The following is an 18,158-nucleotide window of genomic DNA, read 5'->3' as shown; positions in this document are numbered from 1 at the left end:
GCATGTGGTTTGTTGTGAGGAACAAATGTCAAAAGAAGCAAAAATGGCGATGAATGAGAATGTACTTTTGCTTACTTTGATATCTGAATATGAAAGTTGGATTTGCCAGGAAAAGCATAAAAATAAATTGAATGCAATAGGAATGAGGTACTTAAGAAATGTGTGTGGTAAAACAAGAAGAGGTAGGGTCAAGAATAAAGGAATGTGAATGAATGTGGACTGAATACAAAAGTGAGTGGCCGGTATGAAAGAATTTTGAGGTTATTTGTTGAATGGAGTGAATAAGAATTGAATTGCAAAATAAATCTATTGTAAGAAGAGTGAATGGGTTAAGAATGGAAAGACAGAGAAAATTGTAGAATGGTGTGGTTGAGATCCTAAAAGAGAGGTGAGATTGAAAGAGCAAAAGAGCAATGTATGAATGGACATCTAAGCAAAGGTGATTTGCAAGATAGAAATGCATGGAAAGGTACAATGAATGGTCTATGTATGGAGATGTTCAGTCATCCAGGTCTTAGTTATCCCACAGATGCTCTGAGCTGAAGAAGCTTCTTTGATGAGAAGCTAAACGTCTTCAAAGAAAAACAAGGAAGTCCTGTTGCCTCGTGAAAAATCATCTTTGGTACAATAAATGGTCTTGTGGTATAAATCAGATTTAGCTAATTTTCTTTCTTTATCTAATGAATCAAATTTCTTTAGGTTGCTATTTTTTATAGCTGTTTACATTTTGCATAATGTTGCTTATTCCAAAAGGGAATAGCTGTAACATTTGTGTGTATGTTTCACAAATTCTCAATATATAGTATATGCTTGAAAAAGCAAAAATTATTTGTTGATATGCCCTAAACATACATATTTACATACACGCGTACATGCATATATAAATACATAAATATAAGAACGCTTTTGAAGTAATTATGTCCATTTCAATTTTGTTGGATTTATATTAAACAGTTAGGCATTCTATACAGAATATCATTTAATTTTACTTCCTTTTGTGAGGTATACAAACACATCTATTACAATATAGGGAGGAAGATAATAGCAAACTTAAGACAATCATGGAAAGGATATTTCAATGACATGAAAAATCAGAATAATTAATATTTTTAGTGATGGTATGAAACTATAAAAGCTGAATGTCGAGAAAGAGTAAGGGATAAGATAAATGCTTGTGATTTGGAGATGATAAGTAAGACTACTATGGACCATGGCATCGATTAGAAGATCTGGAAGAAATAAACATTTTGAAGCGTTGAATAGCAAGCAGCACTTCATATGCCTTGGCCGTTATGTAAGTCAAAACAGTTTGCCTTCAGAAGTTGTGGGTGCTCCATCACTGGAGGCTTTTAAGAAGAGGCTGGGCAACCACTTGTCTGGAATGGTACAGGTCTGCAACCCACGGCTCCGGAGCCGCATGCGGCTCTTTCAGCTGTCTCCTACGGCTCCCAGTCCTTTGCCATGTGCAGTCCAAAAAAAAGAAAAGAAAAAAAGTGGGACTAAAAATGTTCAACCAATCAATTCAAATATGCAGGGTAGGTGCATATCTCGCCTTGGCTCCACTCTTCAGTCAAACCCTGTTCTGCGCATGCGCGCATGTGCACACATTTTTTGCGGCTCCCAGTTTTTCCTTTTGTGAGGGAACCGGTTCCGAGTGGCTCTTTCACTGTTCCAGGTTGCTGACTCCTGGTATAGGGCAACCTTTTGGTCACCAGGGATCAGTTCTGTGGAGAAAGGCTTTTCCATGGACTGGAGAGTGCGTGGTTTTGTGTTCTGCCTGAATCCCACGGATGGGGATTTGCGTTTGTGTGGACCAATTGCTGGCATGCTGCAACCTGGTACCGGTCCACGGACCGGGAGTTAAGGACCCCTGCTTGAGCAGGGGGTTGGAATAAAAGACCTCCAAGATCCCTTGCAACTCTGTTATTCTGTATTCTTTAAGTTGAAGAAGGGAAAACAAAGGGAAAATTGGATAGACAAAGACAAGAACTTTACTGAAATATTCCTAGAAGAGCTGCAGTTTGTATCGGACAGATAAAAATACAAGACATTTCTTACTGATACATTTAAACTAAAATAAGAACAACAACAACAATAATTTATTTATTTATTTATTTTTGGGACTTATATGCCGCCCTATCTCCTGAAGGACTCAGGGCGGCTAACAACAATAAAAACAACAATACAAAAGTTAAAAGAAATTAAATAAACAGCCCCAATAAATAAGTTAAACTAAACAATTAAAAATTAAAAAACATTTTTAAAAACCCTGTCGTCAGTCCAGGTCAGCCTGATGAAAAAGGAAAGTTTTAAGGCCATGGTGAAAGGACCGGAGATCCAGGGCCATCCGGAGCTTAAGGGGGAGTTGGTTCCACAGGGCTGGCGCTCCCACAGAGAAGGCTCTCCCCCTGGGGGTCGCCAGCCGACATTGTCTAGCCGACGGCACCCTGAGGAGGCCCTCTCTGTGTGAGCGCACTGGGCGATGGGAAGTTGTTCCCGGCAGCAGACGGTCCTGCAAATATTCCGGGCCTAGGCCATGTAGGGCTTTAAAGGTAAGTACCAGCACCTTAAATCTCACTAATAATATTACTATTATTATAATAGTAATAATAATGTTGGAAGGGACCTTGGAGGTCATCTAATCCAACCCCCTGCTTAGGCAGGAAACCCTATACCATTTCAGACAAATGGCTGTCCAGTCTTTTCTTAAAAACTTCCAGTGTTGGAGCATTCACAGCTTCTGGAGGCAGGTTGTTCCACTGGTTAATTGTTCTAATTGTCAGGAAATCTCTCCTTAGTTCTAGGTTGCTTCTCTCCTTTACTAGTTTCCATCCGTTGCTTCTTGTCCTGCTTTCAGGTGCTTTGGAGAATAGCTTGACTCCCTCTTCTTTGTGGCAGCCCCTGAGATATTGGAACACTGCTATCTTGTCACCCCTTGTCCTTCTCTTCATTAGATTAGACATTCCCAATTCCAGCAACCGTTCCTTATAGCCTCCAGTCCCTAATCATAAATAAGTAATTAAACATAAATAAGTAATTAAAGCTACCAACAGTTTATAATCATTTTATTGTAGTACCCTGAGTTGCTCTGTGAGGGAAATGGGCAGTTTTTAAATATGTAAGTGAATAAGTAAGTAAGTAAGTAAATAAATAAATAAGGTAATATATCATGTCAATACAATAAAACTTCAAATTAGCATTCAATTTTAGGAGATCATAATTCCATGTATGCCTGCTTAAATTGTATTTAAATGCACCACTAAAAATCCACTGGTATGGCAGCCTGAATATACTTTTCAATACTACCTACAGAAAATAAAAGTAGAAGAGTTGCATTTATATTCTTCTTATGAGCTTTCCATGATTATCTACCACTGGAATTAATGTTTATTAGTTCCAGGATTCTTACTTTTCTTTGTTTCCCCTCAAGCTTCAACAGCTCTACTTTTACTTTGTTGTTGGTAAGTTTTTCACAGAAGAAGTAATGGATAGATTGTTTGGGGGTTTTTACTTGCCAACATTTGGGTATTGAGAGATGGCATGTTACTGGTTGATTAATTAGAGTGAAACATGGCCATTCATTCTTGTTTATAAATCTTTGTTCTGAATTTAGTAAGATTTCACTAGAAATAAATAAAATTCAGATTGCAAGTCCACCACCGCTACCGCACTAACTCCTCCCCCCACCCATCCATAGTTTTTCTTTCTCTTCATACGTATTGGAACTCAGACTGATGGGGATGCCTTCACTTTAACTGCAGTGCTGCCTGATTCATCATGTCCAGTTATGCAAAGCGATACGTAATATATATTGTAACTAGTTAGTTAGCACAAAGTAAATTAAAATACAATCCACAAAACAGTTAAAAATCAGAAGCAAAACAATTTCGGAGAAGGGCAGGATATAAAATGGAATTAAAATAAAAATAAATAAAAAATAAAATATTCCAGAGCACAACATGCTTTGTGATAGAGATTTAAGCAGGTCCCAACAGCTTTTGATATGCTAGATCAGTGATGGTGAACCTTTTAGAGACCGAGTGCCCAAACTGCGACCCAAAACCCACTTATGTATTGTTGGGTGCCAGGTGGACATGGCCCATTGGCTGGGTGTGGTCCATTGGGTGGGCGTGGCCACGGTGGTAACGGCAGACTGGGTGGAACTAAAAAGTTCAATCAACCAATTCCAACTTTGCGAGATTTTTTTTTCCCCACGAGAAGTTAAAATTAATTGATTGATTGAACCTTTTTTTTTTTGCACATGGCGGCGGAGACCTAAAGTGAAAAGGTTTTATAAAACCCAGCTGAAGGCCTAGGACTGGGGCGACGGCACGTGTGTCCACAGAGAGGGTTCTGTGTGCCACCTGTGGCATGCATGCTACCACGGCGCTAGATCATAAATAGTTATAAATTGTCCTTTTTTGCACCCCATAAGATTCTGCTTTTGATAAGTTGCTGGCAAACACTGGAAAATACAGGATAAAATTGCTACTGTGCTGTATAACCTGAATAGGAAAAGAAGAACAAAAACAAAAATGCACCCCTTTCTTAAATGTTTTGCTACTAAGTAATACTTAGTAGCAAATGAGCTCTTAAAATAAAAGGGAATTGTTGAATATGTGAAGGAAAATAAGAAATAAAGCATAAAGCACGTAGCATCCTTTTTAAGACGGTAGCAGGTTTTTAAATTAATCACTGCAACTAATCATTTAAATCAGGAATATCAAAATTGCAATGTCATATGACATTGCGACGTATCGCAACTTTTCCCCCATTGCCGGCAATGGGTTGGGCACGGTTTTGGCATGATGCATCCGGCCCGTGGGCCGGCAGTTTGACATGCCTGATTTAAATGGCATCAAGACTTTGCAAACTTGCCCTTTACAATAATACAGTTAATTGCTTGAAGAGAATGGCCAAAAGATTGAGACGTGTTGACATAATTGAAGTTTTGTCAGTTTTTTTCCCCCGCCCGGCCTTTTATAAAGGATATTTCCATTTGGAAATTAAATACAAATGCTCTAACTAGAGGAATATGTGACATCAAATTACCCTTGTCCTGAATTAGTTTTAGAAATTATATCTTTTTGATATCTAATTTCCCAAGTTCTTAGATTGTGTTCCAAAGCAAGAGCCTTGGCATTAAGAAGTTTTGTGTTTAAAGAAAGGAATAGAATCGCTGAAAATCAAAAGTGGCGCTAAAAGTAGTTGGAAAATACATTTCTGTTAATATTGTTTGGCAGAATTCTTGAAAAAAATATGGGCAAGGAAAATGGTTCTAGAGTTATGCTAAAATATGTGTGTTTATTTCCAATCCCTATTCAACATATATTTTAAAAAATAAATAGTCTTTATGTGTAAATGATTTTAATTGAAAGGAACTTATTGCATATATTTATATATTATATACAGGATACTTGACAGTTTATGAACTCTTTTGAATGTCAATATTTATGCATAAGTATGACCTAAAAGATGTACTCCATGTAAATTCTGAAACTTGGTAAAGAGAGCCCAATTAAACAAGTCAAAAACATTATACTTACTCATTTATTTAGAAGTAGTTCTCAGGTTACAATCCCTGTTCAGTCATTGTTTGAATATATGTTTGCTAAATGAGGAGAACTTATAACTGATCCTCAGAGCTGCAGCCAACGATAATCAGGTGTGAGTGAGGAAGTTCCTGCCTTATTTAAAGAACAGATTCTTGAGTATTCACCATCCAAGACAGATCTTTGTATTTGGAAGCGTGTCATGGCTCAAAAGAGATTTTTGAGGACCTCTAAAAAACAATTATTGATGCTCACTAGTCTAGAAAAGGTTACAAAATTGTTTGGACTCCATCAGCTCACTGTCAGGCATCTTGTATAATAAATGGAGGCAATTCAGCATCATTTCCCCCCCCCACCCCAGAGTGGTCAATCAACCCAAATAATTTCCTACTTTCAAGAACTTCTGGTACTTGAGTCATTGCCAAGTTGAAAATATACTGATGCAACAGAACTGATGAACGCACTGAAATATGCCAAGCAACAGAAAAAGAATCAATAAAGATTCTGACCAAACTATGCCAGCAAATCTGAAGAACAGCACAGGCTGGCCCAAAGATTGGAAAAGAAAATTCAATGTTATAATGCCAAAAAAAAGGGAAATTGTACAGTATCCTTAATACCACATGCTATCAAAATAATGCTTAGGGTTGAAGCAGGCAAAACTTCGGGTAATAAATTCCTGGTTTTATTTATTTTTATTTCTTAAAAAAAATAGAGATAACGCTTTTCCTACAGTAGTATTTCAGTTATTTTATTTTGATTGAAAAAACATTTAATTGTTTAAAAAACATGGTCCCGTTTAATTAAATAAAACTATAGTTCTAGTAAGTCTGACTTATCGCTTACAAAGCAAAAGTATTTTATGTTTAGATTCTCATAAGATAGGTGTATCTTCCATGAGTTGCCAGATTTTGTTAGCTTTTTGTTGTTACTTCGTATAACCATATGCAACCATAGGAACTAATATGGCTAAAGATACAATTATTGCCTGTGCAAATTCGTTTGTAGGCTTGAATTAATCAGCTAATTATTTATCTGCAGGTTTCTGGTTGAAATGAATAAGTAAAAATACCAGTACTTAATTTTTAGGTGAAAAGATTGCTCATCCTGGTTTGCATAAAACTCCGTGCTATTCTGAATGTAAAACAACTTGTTTGAAAATACTATTTTTCTTCACATTGAAACAAAACCAAACCATCCAATAGTTAATAGCTCCCTTTATTATTAAAGGTGACTAAATGGTGGATTATGGACAAATCCAATTAAGCTGCTGTAATAGGTTGTATCTTGTTGTTGTTGTTAGCTGCGAAGTCGTGTCCGACCCATCGCGACCCTATGGACAACATTCCTCCAGGCCTTCCTGTTGTATCTAATGATGATCAAAACAAGTGGTAGAACCGATGATCCCTTTCTCTTCCTACAGATTCCGCATTTCCTCTCACCTAGAGCACATTTTGCAGTCACAGGAAAGAATAGAGAAAGATAACATCTTCAGAAGCCTATTTATGTGCTGTGTAGTTCTTTTTTAAAACTTCAAACTGTCATTATGTAATTTTTTTTTCTTAAGCTGATGTTTGAGAGTGTAGTTTTCACATATATATCACTTTTTATTGGATATCTATAATACAATTAGACCTCTTAAGAATATAAATATTTACTTTTGCAGATGCAAATAAGAAGTATATTTAGGGAACAGCTTTTAAGGCATCTTGGGGAGGTAGAAAATATTGCTTGTCATATCTGTCAGTGTTGGCTACCTTTATAAAGCAACCAACCTGAGCGTTTAGATTTTCTCTGCAGGACTTTGTCCTTCTGCAGGACTCATTTAGAAAATATCCCATAAGTGCACAGGTTGTAGTTAGGTAGATTGTATTCACCTTCTAACTTGCTAATGGGGGCGGAAGGGGAGGATTATTTAGATGGTGAAGAAAGCTTTTCCAAATCTTTTATTACAAAACTAATTGTTGCTAGGAGGAATAAGATTAAAAATGCTTAATTTGTGTGTGTGTCGTTTCATTGGCATTTTAAAGAGAATGTTCTTACCTCTTTCCCTTCCCCATTTCTCCATGGTACTGTGCTCAAGTTAGGTCTGAGAAGCAAAGCTATTGGAAGAAATTTCATTTTGTTCCCTAATTATTATGCTGGCACTTGGAAGATAATTTTTCCCTTCATGCACTGCCAATTAATATGCAAATGAGCTGATAAATATTTATATCATGATTTAAATTATGCAGGGAGTGCTTCCAGTGTACTCTGCAAATGAATTGTTCATGGACTTCAAAGTGCTGGCTGCTGTGCTAACGAGGGGAGATTTGCATAAGGCCCTAATCAGGCGCATACTGATTAAGCTTCATTATGGAAACTGCCAGCTGCAATCTTTGTTTCTATTTTATTAAAAAAAGGAGAACTTTTCATGCTTCAGTCGCCTTGACAATGTCAGACACAGCTAGTAGGAGAGACTGAAGTTTCACTGTTCAGTTGAAGATTGCTATGGTGTAACTGAAGTTGTACTTTTCCTACACCTGACCCCCCCCCCCTTCCTTCTTTTAAAGAGTAATAGTATATGCCTTTTATTTTAGAAAGTATTTTTTTTCTCTTTCCTTGGATTACCTAAATCTTTAGAAGATTGCACAACAATGCTGGACTGCAGCGACTATGTTTTAGGTGGGTATCGGTTCCACTGACTTCTTGCAAGCATGTAATATGGAAATAGCGGTTGTTAAAATTGACTAAACATACAGGCTTAATTGCATATGTAAGATTGGGGGATGCATTTGAAATGTTGAAATCTGTCAGTGATTCAGTAGCAAACGCCTTCCCCATTCTTTCATTTTTCTTCCAGAGAATCTTACTCTTCAGCATTGGAGAAATGGAGTTGCTCATGACTGTCAAGAATGGAAGCTTACAGAATTGTAAATTTTAAAACATTTGCTTCTTGACAGAATTTAAGAATTTGCTTTCTTGTATTATATTACTGTATCTATTCTAGGGTGTTAAGAGAATACTGTCATCCATTGTAGCTTCATCAGTTCAACTTTTATATTTTATATGTGTGTGAATATATCTGAACTGAGGTCATACTTCACTATTTTTTAAAGCAAGCAAACACTGCCGCCAGCCATTGCTTTCCATGCCAATGTTTAGCTACTAACACTATCTCCTAGTTTAATTTCTATTAAATAAAGGGTTTTTATTTTCTTCAAAAATACGTTTTTAAAGTTAATAGAGTTTTCTACCTCCAGGACTTTTTAATATTTAGCATTTTTAAATTTATGAAAAAGGATTTAGTTACTTTTAAATAAAAACAGCAGAGATTGTACTGTTTTTAGAATAATTATTTCACGTTCTTTGTATTTGGATTCATTTTTAAACGTGATTTTTACTTCAGTTGTATTCAAGGGATTTTCATCTGGCCGTTTGAAATTTTGGGAATCGTATGAATTAATGATATAACCCTTATCTGAGAATATTAATATTAGCTGAATATATAGATTTCAGTGTTAGGACCCTTCTTATTTGTTTTGAAATGGTATGTGGTTGGCTAACTTTAGAGCATTAGAGATCTGTCACAATACTATTAAGAATGAATCTATAAGTTAATTAGCATATGACTTCAGTACTGCACCTGTTATTTCCCATCCTTGCTTCTTTAGAATATGATTACTTTAGAATAAAAACTTGTTTTAGTGCCATGATAAAACATGAGATTTGCTGCATTTTATGAAAGAGATAAGGACATAGTTAAAAATGTGAATTGTTCTACCATGTGCTATTGAAATTAAGGTGCCTTATAGCCACACCTTTCCATTAAAAATACATTTGTCTCGTACTTTTTTACATTCTTCTTTAAATTAGACTCGTCTTGCAGATTATAGCAGGATTCCAATTCTTCCTGAATGTTCAACTTATGTTGGTGAGCCGGATGCCTTTGGGAGTTCACAAGCAGTTCGTGGAGGTTCTGTTTGCTTTTGAAGTCCTCTTGAGCTACTTAGTGTTACTATATCATGTGGTTGTAAATTCAGTTCAGCAGTCTGTAATAAGGCATAAGGGATTATCTGTCTTCCTTCAACTAAGTTCTGGACAATGTGAGAGCCTAAGTTCATCCTCTCATTTTGAAATACATACATCATTTCTTGCTCTTCATGATCATTTTTATACTCTTATGGTAATACATCCCATTAAACATGTTTCTAAGGTGAATCCATTGAAATTGTGTGTGTGTGCTTGATGCAGTTTAATAAATTTAAACTTTTGGAATAAGCATAGAATATTCTGTTGTACAAATGTGTTTATAATTGGTAGAAAAAATAATTTTTGCAGATTGATTCCTTGTAAATAAGACACACTGCATAGTTTACCTCTAGATTTATACTGCAAATATTCAGAAAGTATTGGGGCATATTGTCTGTGTGTATAATATATAAACCATTTTGATTATTAGGCCAAGGTGTAATCATGAGGAAACTGGACTTTTATATCAATGAATTAGCTTCATGGTGGACAGTACTTTACCATCATTTTTCGCATGATTTTGCATACTGACTGTTACTATATGATCTGGCTGTGTTTTGTATTATTCAGATAACTGCATGCATGATGCAAGAGTAAAGTTTGCATTATTGGGGAAACAGTAGCTGCTGAAAAAAATCCCCTGTTCAAAGAAGAAAATGATAAAGCTAGGATGATAAAACTAGGATGTAACATAATATACAGACACACTCATTTGTATATAAGTACACAACATGGCATTTTCATACTGAGAGTGATAGCACAAGCTTTGTGATAATTTATTTAAATTTATTATACTTGTCCACATACTTTGACTGAACCTTAATTGGAAAAAATATGCTTTTAATGTTCAGTGTGTGTTTTTCCCATGCTCTATTAAAAGATTATGTTCTGAAATCTGCTAATTTATATATAACAGTAATTTAAATTTACATTGAAAATGAGCATATTTCTTCATGAGCTGTAGAGTTTCCTATTCTTGTGTTTCTCCACCACCATCTTGCATGCATAACCCAGTTTTGCCCCCAAATTGCCTTCTAAACTTTGGAGAAAATTAGAGAGATGCCTGACATATAAAAATACGACAGAATGGAATTTGCCAATGGCATGCAACTTTTGGAACAAGGCCAAAGTTTTAATTCAAAAATCTGTTTTGCTTTGTTTAGTGCTGTATTGAAACAAACAACTTCATGGAATTTGGAATTTGAAATAATTTTATAATAGCAAGAAAATACATTGGCAATGTGGAATATAATTTAATCAGGTTTCTAAAGCTTCATTTTGTCAAGTTATGTGCTTTTTTTCTCCTACCTCATATTTCTCTTATGAAAAATGACAGTATCTCCCTAAAAGATAACATTTATATGTTACTTATTATTTTCTCGAGATTTGTTCGTGCATCTGTTAAATTATGTGAATTATTTTGTTTCACAGATTTGGAGGATTTGATTTTTCTTGGCAATTTTCACTGCAATTTTAACAGTCTTTACTTATAAATAAATACTATATGTTGTCCTAAAATGCCAGTCTCTATAGTCTCCTAGTGATTAACTGTTTCTAGTTTTTGCCTGTAAACTTCTATAGAAGTCTGAGAACATCTACAGGTATCTATTGTACAAAGTTTGTTGATTATTTGAACTTTACAGTATATTTATTTATTTATTATTTATTAATTTAATTTGTATACCGCCCTTCTCCCGAAGGACTCAGGGCGGTGAACAGGGCAATACATAATAAAAACAAAATACAAAAATTAAAAATTATTAAAAAGTAATTAAACAGTGATGCCCGTAATAAATTAGTACAGATTAAAAGTATGTCACTCACTGAGATAATTGGGCCTATCACTTTATAAAAATCCATTTCAGGAGCCTGTCATTCAAGCAGAGTAACAATTCAGGTAGACATTCAAATCCAGATATTACTTTTGTCCTCTGATTTATGATTACCAGGTTGATTGACAATTGGCCCCATTGCTTTCAGAAATGGATAGCTATTCTTTCTACCTAGTATGAATAGATATGGGGGAAATTGCAACAGAAATAAACACAGGGCTTCTTGTACCAGGGATATTCCCTCACCAATGGGTACCTTCCCTACCCAGTATCAATTTTTACAGAAAAATTGAAGTTCATGAAAATTTAGTACATTAATGAAGGTGCAAACAACAAGTGGTTTTGTTGAGTGTTTTTGTTTACTTTGTTTTTTCATAATGTTCTAGAAAAATTACCTGGATTGTAATTAAAACTGTAAATGTGCCATAACTGGAAAGATGAAGAATGGATGGTATTTTATAAAGACTACAAATCTGTTGGCTACAATATCATTATTTCATACCATTCCAATAGAAATCAGTTTGCTTGCAGAAAAGAATCTGTTCATAACTGGAAGGTGATGAAACAAAGTTAAATAAAGATCTAGGGTATAATGAATGATAGTACTAGAAATGGGTTCAAAGTTGTTTTTATGATTTAGATCTTTGTTCTGTCATTTAACTGTCAGGAACTGTTCAGTTTTATTTTCTTGAATCCTTTTTTTACTGCTAGAAATACATAGAACTTTCCTACTATCAGCACAACGTGTAAATATTGTATTGATATTAAATGGTAATTTTTGTATTACCATTGAACAATGACAATATTGGGGAGATTTCAGTGTTAGAGAAGGAGTTATTTTAAAAAATAAATGTTAGGATATGTCATCACATTCAACTTACAGTAATGCAGTTGCACAGTGATAGCTTACATATCTCATGGCAACTTCTCAGAAGATGTATCTGTATTAGTACAAGAAAGGGGATTGGCACTGGGAAAGTTATGGTGGAAGGAAAGTTAAACAGCTTTGTAAAGTTGTATAAGAATTTCACTAAAACAAATTTTAAATAAAACTTGGTAGAAAATGGCAATGAAACAAAATATCAGTGCAAGGCTACTTGTTTAGCCAATATTTTTATTTATTGCCGAAATAATTGCAACTATGAAACATAATTCTTATTTCAGTAGTTCTTTTTAATAGTAACTAGTATTTAAAATTTCATAGTCAAACATGGGGATTTTTATGACCTGGTTTTCTTTTAAAATACCGAGTGCAAACTTAACAATTAGGATCCAGTGTACTATAGACAGATAAATAAAAATGTTATGATTACCACAGTCATAAAGATAGAGTCAGTAGGAGTATTTTCTCCTAACTCATTGTCTTTTTTTTGTTTGTTGTTTGTTTCTGATGCAGACTCAAGAATGAATACTCCGTCAGAAACCAGTAAACCTGTAAAAATGGAGAGCGGGGATGGGGACACAGGTACGGATTATATAGTACTTAGATCAGATTTCTTAATAACACCACAATAATTACGTGATCAGATTTACTTGATTTCTATTTTCCTGTGTTCAGTATGGTAATATGTTGAGCAAGGCATCTTTGCACCAATGCCTTCGGGAAAGGGCGGTATATAAATCTAATAAAATCTAAATCTAAATGTGTATTAATAATAGATGTACATTTTATCCTGAAATATAAAGGGCTGTCCTTATTAATTCCTCCATTTAGATTTGTGTTTATTCAATACATACCTTCTGTTTCCCCCCCCCCATGGTAGAGAACATGTTACATATAAAATGTGAAGTTGGTAATCTGCTGCTCTGTGTGCTTGTTGACATGTTTGTGTTTGCTGTTATGAATGAAAGAATTTCCCTTTGAGTAATAGAAGAGTGCAGAAAAATATTGAGAACCTAGATTTCAGTTCAGTAGCTATTTTTGAGTTTAGCCAATTACAGTAGTGATTTTACAGTGATAACAGGGCATCCCAAAACGTTCTGCTTTTTAAAGCTGTTTTTTGACATGTAAAACAACTATTTTAACTGACACTATAAAGATAGGTTGTAATATTTGCAGTGTGAGTTGGTAAAGAAACAGTCTCAACAATAACTTTTAAGAATTTGTATTGAACTCATTTTTAATCTGTATCTGTAATCTTCAGCTGTTTTGAGTTGCTATCTGTTTTTCTTTACTCTTTCCGTTTCTTTTTTACACTGTAACTGTACATAATATTTTGCTTTTGTCTGAGTACAACCATTTTTTTATTTTATTTTTATTTTATTCTACTACAAAGTGATTTTTCTCATTTGATTTAAAAATATTTTTAAATAATTTCTAGCCTTCATAACCATGGCTAAAGTAATCTTACATTGGTTTGGAGAAATATAAGTTAATAAAGAATAATATATGAAAAGGGAGGCTTATTATGATACACTAGGAATTGATTGGTTATTCCCTGAAGAAATGCTTTCTTTTTATAAATTGCTCAGTAATTTTGTCTACAGTTACATTTCTGCTTCACCCAGTATCATAAACATTTTAATTAAATTGTAAATTAAATGAAAAAGAGGTCACTGAATTATATTCAGGAATAGTATGGTTGAGAAATAGAATGAGGCTTCATAATATCCTTAAGCCATATTCTCTGATCCTAATTTTAGTCAAATTATATCCCATTCTTTAAATTTCTCAAAGGAAATGGCCAAGAGGGTTCTTTCCCTCTTGGCCATTCCACTGAGAAGGACTTAGTTTCAATTACGCAAGTGTGTGTGTGTGTGTGTGTGTGTGTGTGTGTGTGTGTGTGTGTGTGTTACCTTGCTCCAGTGGTGTGCTGATAAATATACAATAAGCACAAGCCACCAAACAACTGATGAAAGCTCTGCTCTTAACTGACTCACAACATTCCCCAAAATGTAACAATTGGCCCTAGTGAGTTGGCTCCGGCACATCTCTGCCTTGCTCATACTAATAGTTTAGTATGGGAATATGCGCAAATTGCTGTTGCTACTTTTTGGACTATGGAGTGAATTCATGTTTCTGAATAAGATGAACATTCAACCATAGCTGAGTTAAAAATGTTTTAGTTGCTTTTATAAAATATCTGTGTAGATTTCTATAGATTTATAAGATCTCAAATACTCATATCAGGGTTGTGCTGGAGAAAACAGATGCTAAACTGAAATTCATGTTCTATAAAAATATAAGGCATTTAAAGTCTCTAGTCATACTCTTTTCCTATTATACTCTTGGGACAGAGATTTCTTTAACAAGATTTATTGAAAGGTTACTGTAATTTCAGCAATTGGATGACTTTCACTTTAGAAAATAATTTGTTTTTCAGTTTATTAGGACAAACAGTTGTTCATCCAAATGATGCTCTTGTGAACTAATGAGCTGACTGCTTCCCTCCCCCCCCCCAAGATAACTGAAACATGCAAATTGTTGTTTCCAAATAATTTCCTGATTTTTTCTTATATTCTGAACAAACTATTACAGTATCAGAAGCATAATTATAAATTAGAAAATTGTAACCAAGCATTTAATGTTTCACTGGTCAGACAATAAAATACATTATTTGCTTTTTTTACTTATCTGTGAATTGCTTACTTCAAAAATTGTAGGCAATTTATACTTAAGAACAGCAACAACAACAAAAATCAGTACAAAACTCCATACAGCCAGACTAAAGATTCCCCTTGAGTAGTTGCCTCAATTGTTTACCTCTTCTACACCAAGCACTTATTGAAAAAGTAGAGTCTTCTGGAGTGGACAAAGTGTATTTGGATTTTAAAAAAAAATACTGACATACACACACACACACACATACACACACACACACACATACACACACACACACACACACACACATTAAAAAATGACTAGGACCTTCAATTGGACCTGGAAGCCAATAAGTAATCAGTGTAGTTTCTGCAAATACTGGTTATTCTAGTGTTTGCAACTGGAGTTAGTATCAGCCATAACTTCTGACTTGTCTTTAATGGTTGCCCCATGAAGAGTGGGCTGTATTAATCCAACCAGGATATTGCTAGAGCTTCAGGTCCAGAAAAGGCTGCAGACCCTGGGCAGAGGGTGTCCTGACTGTGGCCCCCACTTGCTTTTTCAGCAGGAGCTTAAAGTCCACGGGGATCCTTAAGTTGTAAACCTGCTCTTTTAAGGGAAGTGCATCCTGACCAGAGCTAATGATGGAGCAATTCTGGAATTAGAGGGCTTTTGAACAAACAAAACTTCCACCTTGCTGGGATTCTTGCTAAGCCTATCATCCAGTCCCTCACAGCTTACAAATACAAGGACAGGACGTCTGCTGCATCTCCTGCTTGACCTGGGGTGGAAATGTACAGCAGGGTGTTATATACATACTGATGGTATGTCTTCCTGAACCAACAGATAATCTGTTCCAGTGGTATCATGTAGATCAGGGGTGTCAAACTCAATTTCATTGAGGGCCGCATCAGCATTGCAGTTGCCCTCAGGGGGCCGGGTGGGTATGGCCAGGGTGGGTGTGGCCTACTGGGTGGGCGTGGCTAGAGTGCATATGGCCTACTGGGTGGGCGTGGCCAGCTCTACATCGTTCGCATCAAGGGTGCCTATGGGGGCCTGGGCAGGAGTGGGACAGATCTGAGAGTCTCTGGCAGAAGGAGGGTCTCTGGGCCAGGGCCAAGGCAGTAGGGGCCGTTCCCTCACTGTTTCCAGGATGGCTTCGTGGGCCACATGAAACCACTTCGTGGGCCGGATTTGGCCCCCGGGCCTTGTGTTTGACATGTCTGATGTAGATACTAAAAGGGAGGAAATGCTGAAGAGCCATCCCTCCCCACCAACTTACTGAGACCACCTTCTTGGGAAGATATGGAATCACTGATTGATAGATTTGCCCCTGAGAGATAAAGCAGGACAAAGAGCAGCACCCTCTCCCCATCTAAATGGATAATTTCTGGTGGCTGAAGAATTGCCCCAGTTGAAACTATACTGTAAAAGTAGGCAGGACTATGTCAGGTCATTTTTAACAGGAACCAATGAGAATTGGGTTCTGTCTTCATGCCTAAACCCTGACTGATAAAATGCTTCATCTAGCACACAGGTCTGCAACCCGCGGCTCCGGAGCCGCATGCGGCTCTTTCAGCCGTCTCCTGCGGCTCCCAGTCCTCTGCCATGTGCAGTCCCCCCCCAAAAAAGTGGGACTAAAAAAGTTCAACCAATCAATTCAAATATGCAGGGTAGGTGCATATCTCGCCTTGGCTCCACTCTTCAGTCAAACCCTGTTTTGCGCATGCGCGTATGTACGTGCATGCGCACACATTTTTTGCGGCTCCCAGTTTTTCCTTTTGTGAGGGAACTGGTTCCGAGTGGCTCTTTCACTGTTTCAGGTTGCTGACCCCTGATTTCTAGCACCTTCTCCATATTTGATAAAAGAAAAGATTGGAGATGGGTAATAGTTGTCCATAATGGCTAGGCTAGAACATGGTCTCTTGAGAAGTCTTCTCCACCTCTTCCAAGTCTAGCAATGCCATTCCTTCCCTCAAAGAAGCATTCATTAGCATCTAATGTAGTTCCTGTCTTCTATCTAGTTTCGCTAAAAGTTGCTAAATCATATATTTGAAAATCTACAAAGTTAAGATATTTTGTTGAAGCTATATATTGGGATAATAATTCTTAATCTGTCTAATGCTCATATTATATTCATACATTGTATTCAAATAGAGAAAGTAGTACTTTTCTATTTCTTTCCAAGAACAGAAATTCTGGTTATGTTCAGCCTTGAGGAACTTTTAAGTAAGTTGAAAAACATGTTTATTCCTGCCTGCATACCCAGTTATTCCATGCTTGGAAAAATCAATTTGGTGCAAAGTGTTCAAGCATCATAATATATTTTAAATGAAACAAATATTATACCTTTTGTATTTTCCCCCCTTTTGCTGTATTAACATTTCACATTTCCACGATCACTTAATTTCTGTGATCTGGTTCGATGTTGTATTTCTTCTGTATCAGTTGTCCCAAAGATGCTTTTTCAAAAGGCAACTGGACTTCCTTTGTTTTTCTTTGAAAAGGTACCTTTGGGATGACCTGGATGACTGAGAATCTCCGTAGACATTCTGTATCGGTTGCATGACTTCTAATGGCTGAAGAGCTTTTGAGATTTTTTATGACATGTTGAAGGCTGTACTATAAAAGTTGTCAGGGCTATTGCCCAGTACTGCAAGACTTAAACCATTAATTGCTCCTCTTAAATTGCCTCAAAAATGCAAAAAAAGGAGTCTAGTGTTTTTGCTTCAACCTCTGGAGGAATCTAAGGACTACAAAAAATAATAATCTTGTGGGCTGCATGTAGCCCCTAATAATTTGGTCCCATGCAATTTAGTATATAGATAAAGATACTATATTACTATCATATTTTGAAATAGCAGCACTTGTTGTTGTTGTTAGTTGCGAAGTCATGTCCGACCCATCGCGACCCTATGGACAATGTTCCTCCAGGCCTTCCTGTCCTCTACCATCTTCTGGAGTCCATTTAAGCTCACGCCTACTGCTTCAGTGACTCCATCCAGCCACCTCATTCTCTGTCGTCCCCTTCTATTGCCCTCAATCTTTCCCAGCATTAGGCTCTTCTCCAGTGAGTCCTTCCTTCTCATTAGTAGCAGCACTACTTCAACTTAATTTCAACAGTAGTGAGTTTGAGCCTTTCCCTTTCATCTTCTCTTTCTTTTCTCTTAATTTCTCTTAATTTCATGGATTATTTTATTCAGGCAGCTCTTTTTTTAATTT

The 18,158-nt window shown here is 36.1% G+C and overlaps 1 protein-coding gene and 1 long non-coding RNA gene across 2 annotated transcripts in view; both read left to right on the top strand.

Moving 5' to 3' along the window:
- POU2F1 (POU class 2 homeobox 1) overlaps nt 1-18,158 on the top strand; it is a 122,529-nt gene that overhangs the window by 70,033 nt on the left and 34,338 nt on the right. The gene's annotated exons all lie outside the window — the stretch shown is intronic.
- LOC308667379 lies at nt 8,173-9,651 on the top strand. The gene is made up of 3 exons (XR_014026273.1): nt 8,173-8,216; nt 8,395-8,464; nt 9,408-9,651. It is a non-coding gene; the product is annotated as an uncharacterized lncRNA (long non-coding RNA).

Source organism: Vipera berus, assembly GCF_964194415.1.
Source record: "Vipera berus genome assembly, chromosome: 4".
NCBI lineage: Eukaryota > Metazoa > Chordata > Lepidosauria > Squamata > Viperidae > Vipera > Vipera berus.
This window is presented reverse-complemented; position numbering and strand designations above follow the sequence as displayed.